The sequence below is a fragment of the Balaenoptera borealis genome (genome assembly GCF_965194805.1).
Source record: "Balaenoptera borealis genome assembly, chromosome: 15".
Taxonomy (NCBI): Eukaryota; Metazoa; Chordata; class Mammalia; order Artiodactyla; family Balaenopteridae; genus Balaenoptera; species Balaenoptera borealis.
The window spans coordinates 89,603,181-89,609,180 of NC_138871.1; positions in this window are offsets into that span (position 1 = coordinate 89,603,181).

Below are 6,000 nucleotides of genomic sequence, written 5' to 3' on the forward strand. Positions count from 1 at the left end.
TGAAGGGGAATGTTCTCAGAGCTTGAGATGAATATCATCACCCCCTACCTCACATTATGTATATACCGGCTAAGGAATTGAGAAACTTCCTTAATAAAGACCATGGCAGGTTGCAGAGACTGAGTTATGAGTTCTAATAACCATCATTTTAAATATTTGCATATTCAACTTGTTCAGAAGTTATGGATTAGTTTGCCTTTTATTCTTAATGGAAAACTGATCTGAAAGCATGATAACAGGACTTCCCTTCCCTGTCCGAGATTGTTTTAGGTTTAGGTGGAAGGAAGTGAAGCTCAGAGGCAAGGATGCCGGTGGTCTCGGCAGGGAATATTCCAGGCTGCCGATGGGCAGTAGACGGTGTCCTCTTCAGCCCAGGCTCGCTCCAGCCCCTTGACAGCTGCCAGCTGCCCGAGTCAGATGCCTCGAAACTCACCCTGGGCTTCCCTCTGACCCCCGTCCCCTGATCACCAACCCAGTTAACGCTGGCAAGGAAATCACCCTGGACCTTGGTCCTTCCTCCAGCCTCATGGCCAGGGCCGAGTCAGCGGCTCCAGTCCCCGCTGGGGAACGACCTGTGGTGTCTTCTTGTTTTCACGCCTCTCCATTTAATCCAGCTGTCCACACAGTTGCCAGGTCTCTGGAGTTAAGTCCCCGGGATAAATCTGGTCATACCGCATCCCGACGGGAAAACATCCAATGATGCTCTGCTGGCCCCTGCTGATCCTTTGTCAGCTGGCCCCAGCCTAGCTTGGTTAGTCCAAACTTCATCCATCTGTTTGCTACACGGGCCCATTGGAGGGAGGTGCGTTGAGTTGGCCAAAAAGTTCGTTCGGCTAAGGAATACATTGTTCAATAAAATTCTTGGTGAAAATGAAAAGTGTGTCTTTTATTTTTACTTAACCAAATGAACTTTTTGGCCAACCCAATTTGACTCTAATGTGCTCATATTTTGTAAGTTTTTAAGTAATTTGAATTTTCAACAAATATTATACAGTTGGAATGGCTTCTCTTCTTCAAAGTATAATGATAATTGAATACTGTATGTACAGGAAATAGAATTAAAACAAGGACAGGTTTTAATTACATGTTTAAAGATTATCGTGTATGCACATGGATTTAGGAGGTAATAATTTATTACCAATAAAATGATATAAAACTTTAAAAGATTTTTATATTATGTGACAACGGGGTTCTTAACAGATGAACATACTTTTTATGCCAAGCTGCCGCATGGTTTGTACAGTTTACTTTGGATAGAAACCCACTTTCTATACCTGACGGTGTTCTTTTCTGTTGTCTTACAGGGGTGAGTTATTGTCACAGAGATGCTCGATTAACATTTGGGGGGTTAGATTACCAAGTTTTCCTTTTAAAATTCTCATACACATTCTTTATTCAATTAGCATTAGCACTTCCTTTGTTCTCTTTTCCTGTAGCAATCTTGGAGTAATCATTAAAATACTTTGTACAGTGGAAAGAAGAGGTCCTCGGCCCTGTGGGACGTAATTCAGTTGTTAATAAATGGTTCTGTGAGGATAGAAATTGTTCTGCTAGATTCTGTCCATTGTGGGTGCAAAGCCCATCATGTAAAATTGAATTATGATTGTTTTTATTAGAAACGAGAATAATTTAAATGGGAGACCGAAGCCTCACTTGGCTGATTTTGACCACAGAATCTAAAGTTCTCACGTGAGGAGTGACCAGTTAAGGTCCAGATGCCCCTGGGGTCAGGAGAGCGACGCTCAGAGGTCAAAGAGACCAAGGCTGCCTTCCGGGGGTTCACGAGGCCAGATCCTGAGTGAATGTCACAGTGGGTGTTCAGTGGTCAGCACGGTGCCTGGAACCTGGAAGCATTCATCGAACATCAGCAATTTTATACCTAATTTCTCTTTCTAGTTCATGTGGAAGGAAAACATATTTTCACAAAATTACAAAACCTCCACCTAATCAGTCTACAAGTTGACAAGGGGATTTGAGGGTCATTTTCTTTTCTTGAATATTCAAGTTATGATATCACTTTTGCCTTGTCCTTTGTATGTGAAGTGGCCTTGGGCCTGAAAGTACTTAAATAATCATTTCATTTGCCATATGTAGATAAAGATGTTGGTTCCACCCACAATTTTTAATCCTGTAATTGTTTCCAGATAAATTTTGAGTAACATATATTATTCCCTATAATAATCAAAGCGGATCCCATTTAGCACCAAAGATGCCTCTTGAGAGGTTTCTGATGCTGTCAAAGCCGCAGCCTCCAAGCCGGTCTCGTGTGGATTTATAGCTATAAATGGACCCTTAGGACTCTGACCTCAGGTTGGTGCTGAGGAACCTATATAGATTTGACACGGCAATTTAAAATATAAATTAATTCCTAATCAAAAATAACTTTTATATGGGGATAATAATAGGCATTACTTTTGTCAGAAAAAAAGAGACTTGTCAGGGTTAAACAAAAAGGAGGCATTTTCACCTGTGCTTCCTGGAATTCCTTAACAGTGATCCCCTAACAGCCGCTGCACCGTGCTGGCGTGTGCTCATTTCCCAGGTGAGCATGAAACAACGCTGTGCAGACAGCGTCAGGGCACATCCCTACCAGCATTTGCTGCCTAAAACCGTCCTGGGAAGTGAGCAGAGCTTGAAGGCTTTGAATGTCCGGCAGCAGGAAAGCCAGGACTGGAGTTAAGATCTCTGAATGCTTAACCCTGTGTCCTTTCCCCCATATCACCCGGCCTCACAAAATAGAGAGTCGATACAAATGTGTGTAAATCTTTGTCCTAAATTAAATTATATGTTTAAATTGATTTTTTTATTTCAGAGATGATTTATCTTAGTGCGTGTTTGATCTGTAACTATTGGAGTCATTATTTCAGCTGTGTTGCCCTTTCTGTCTTCCCAGCCACTTTTGTAAGCATTCAGGGTCTGTAAGTAAAGGAAAAAGATCAGGTTTAAAGAATCATCTCAAGCCCAACTTCCTCTCTTTCATCAGTCTTTGTCAGGGTTTCTTATATAGGGACATACCTATAATTAATATGATCAGTAATAAGATAATGATAATAATTAACAATTAAATATAATTAATTACAATATAATATATGTTAATATGACATACATTAGCATAGATAATACTAAGCAGTATTATATTATAATATAGATATAATTATATATAATTATAATTATAATATATTATAATATATACCTCTAATATAGAGGTATATATAATACCAGTACATACAACGCATTATATAAATATTTATACACAATTATTAATTGTGTATAGTAATGCATTATAGAACATTAATATAGGACATGTAATATCAACATACTATCAACAGCATATTAAATAATGAATATAGTTAATTACAATAATAAATTAGTGTTTCTAAATAAATATCAATATGATTAATAATAATATGGATAATAATTAGTGTGGCACTCTCTCTTTGAAAAGTCAAATGGAACTTTTCCACCTTATTTCATACACCCTCTCAGAATCCTTGTGAAGTTCCTGGCTAGGGTGGGAATAGTTACAATGGGACAAACCAAAATACAAAGGCTTCTGTTAGGGAGCGTCTCATGGACGAACCTGACCTCGAACCTGAGTCTCCGGCTCTGAGAGCGCAGAGCCTGACGCCAGCCCTTGCGCCTGCGCAGTGCGGCTCCGCACTCCTGCCTGCCTCTCCTGGGTGGTCTCATGCCTGCTTGGAAGGAAACGACCTCACCATTTACTTTTGAACACCAATTGCTAGACCTTAACAATACTTAATGCCTTGCTTTTTATAATCCATTTGAGCATTCTATTAATCCCATCTCGCCGCCCCGCCGCACACATGTCAGACTAAATAGCTTTTGGTTTGCTTTCCCAATTCAAGTGCCCAAAGCTGGTGCCTTCACGTTTTCTTTGGACTGAGAAAGTTTGCACATGAGTTATTTTTCCTCTGGCTGGTTAAAATCTGCTGAAATAGTGCAAATCAGCTGTCAAAGATTTTTTTTGTTAAACAGCAGCATTCAACGAAAACCAAAAGAAATAAATAAAATTACAGAAAACAGGAATACTACCGGCAGGTTTACCTCTAATGGCAAGTAGTAGCTTCTGCTAGAACAAAACACTCATTTCAAATCCTGAACAATTAGAAAATTTTAGGAAGGGAAAGTACTTATCTCAGTCTGGCTCATGGCATAATGAGACATTAGGTACAAGGATTTGGGGGGGTGGGAGTAGAATAAAGTATGTATTTGTCATGTGTAAGCATGTGCATATGTGTGTGTGTATGTTTGATTCCAGAATAACATATGTATACAACACACTTATTTAGAATGATTTCTTTTTTTAATTTAATTTAAAATTTTTTAACATCTTTATTGGAGTATAATTGCTTTACAATTGTGTGCTAGTTTCTGCTTTATAACAAAGTGAATCAGTTATACATATACATATATCCCCACATCTCCTCCCTCTTGCATCTCCCTCCCACCCTCACTATCCCACCCCTCTAGGTGGTCACAAAGCACCAAGCTGATCTCCCTGTGCTATGCGGCTGCTTCCCACTAGCTATCTATTTTACATCTAGTAGTATATATAAGTCCGTGCCACTCTCTCACTTCGGCCCAGCTTACCCTTCCCCCTCCCTGTGTCCTCAAGTCCATTCTCTACATCTGCATCTTTATTCCTGTCCTGCCCATGGGTTCTTCATAACCTTTTTTTTCTTTTTTAAGATTCCATATATATGTGTTAGCATACAGTATTTGTTTTTCTCTTTCTGACTTACTTCACTCTGTAGGACAGACTCTAGGTCCATTTGCCTCACTACAAATAACTCAATTTTGTTTCTTTTTATGGCTGAGTAATATTCCATTGTATATATGTGCCACATCTTCTTTATCCATTCATCTGTCGATGGACACTTAGGTTGCTTCCATGTCCTGGCTATTGTAAATAGAGCTGCAATGAACATTGTGGTACATGACTCTTTTTGACCTATGGTTTTCTCAGGGTATATGCCCAGTAGTGGGATTGCTGGGTAGTATGGTAGTGCTATTTTTAGTTTTTTGAGGAACCTCCATACTGTTCTCCATAGTGGCTGTATCAATTTATATTCCCACCAACAGTGCAAGAGGGTTCCCTTTTCTCCACACCCTCTCCAGCATTTATTGTTCGTAGGTTTTTTGATGATGGCCATTCTGACTGGTGTGAGGTGATACCTCATTGTAGTTTTGATTTGCATTTCTCTAATGATTAGTGATGTTGAGCATTCTTTCATGTGTTTGTTGGCAATCTGTATTAGAATGATTTCTTTTTGTAATTTCAGATGGATTGGCTTTGTTATTCAAAAGGAAAAAAACTATATACAGAAAATAAGAAAAGCAGAAAACCCAAGTAGATTAAACCTAGAAACAGATTTTCAGATGAATATTGAGACATATATTCTCAGAAATATATATAGATGTATATTTTTAAGTATATAGCACAATGAATTCAGAGGAATTCAGATATATACATTTATATATGTACATATAGACAGTTATAAAATTAGCTTGTTTGTGAGAGGTTTTTTTACTTAAGACTAAAAACATGAGAGATGCCGCTCTGTTTAGTAGAGCCCCAAGGGGGACTATGCATCTACCCTCTTTCTTTAAGTGAATGCTTAACTGAACCAAAAGCCCTCTTTTGCACCCAGAGGTCACAGATCTGGGTCTCGATTAACTGCAAGGGAAGCTGGGGTAGCCAGTTCTCAGAATCATGGACCCGAAACCCCAGAAGCCTGATCGACAGGCCCACCAGGAGAGGCCTCAGAGCAGGAAGGGTCAGGCAGATTAATAATAGCACCTTAATCTTCCGCAGCACTTCACAGTTTAAAAAAAAAAAAAAAAAAAACGGTCTAAATTTTGTTGAATTGGAAAACCACTAATGCCCATGAACTCATGGACCTGCTCCAGTGTGGGGCGGGCGAGGTGGGTCGGGCCATGTAATTTCCTTGTTACCGACAAAATCCTGAGGTTCCCAGA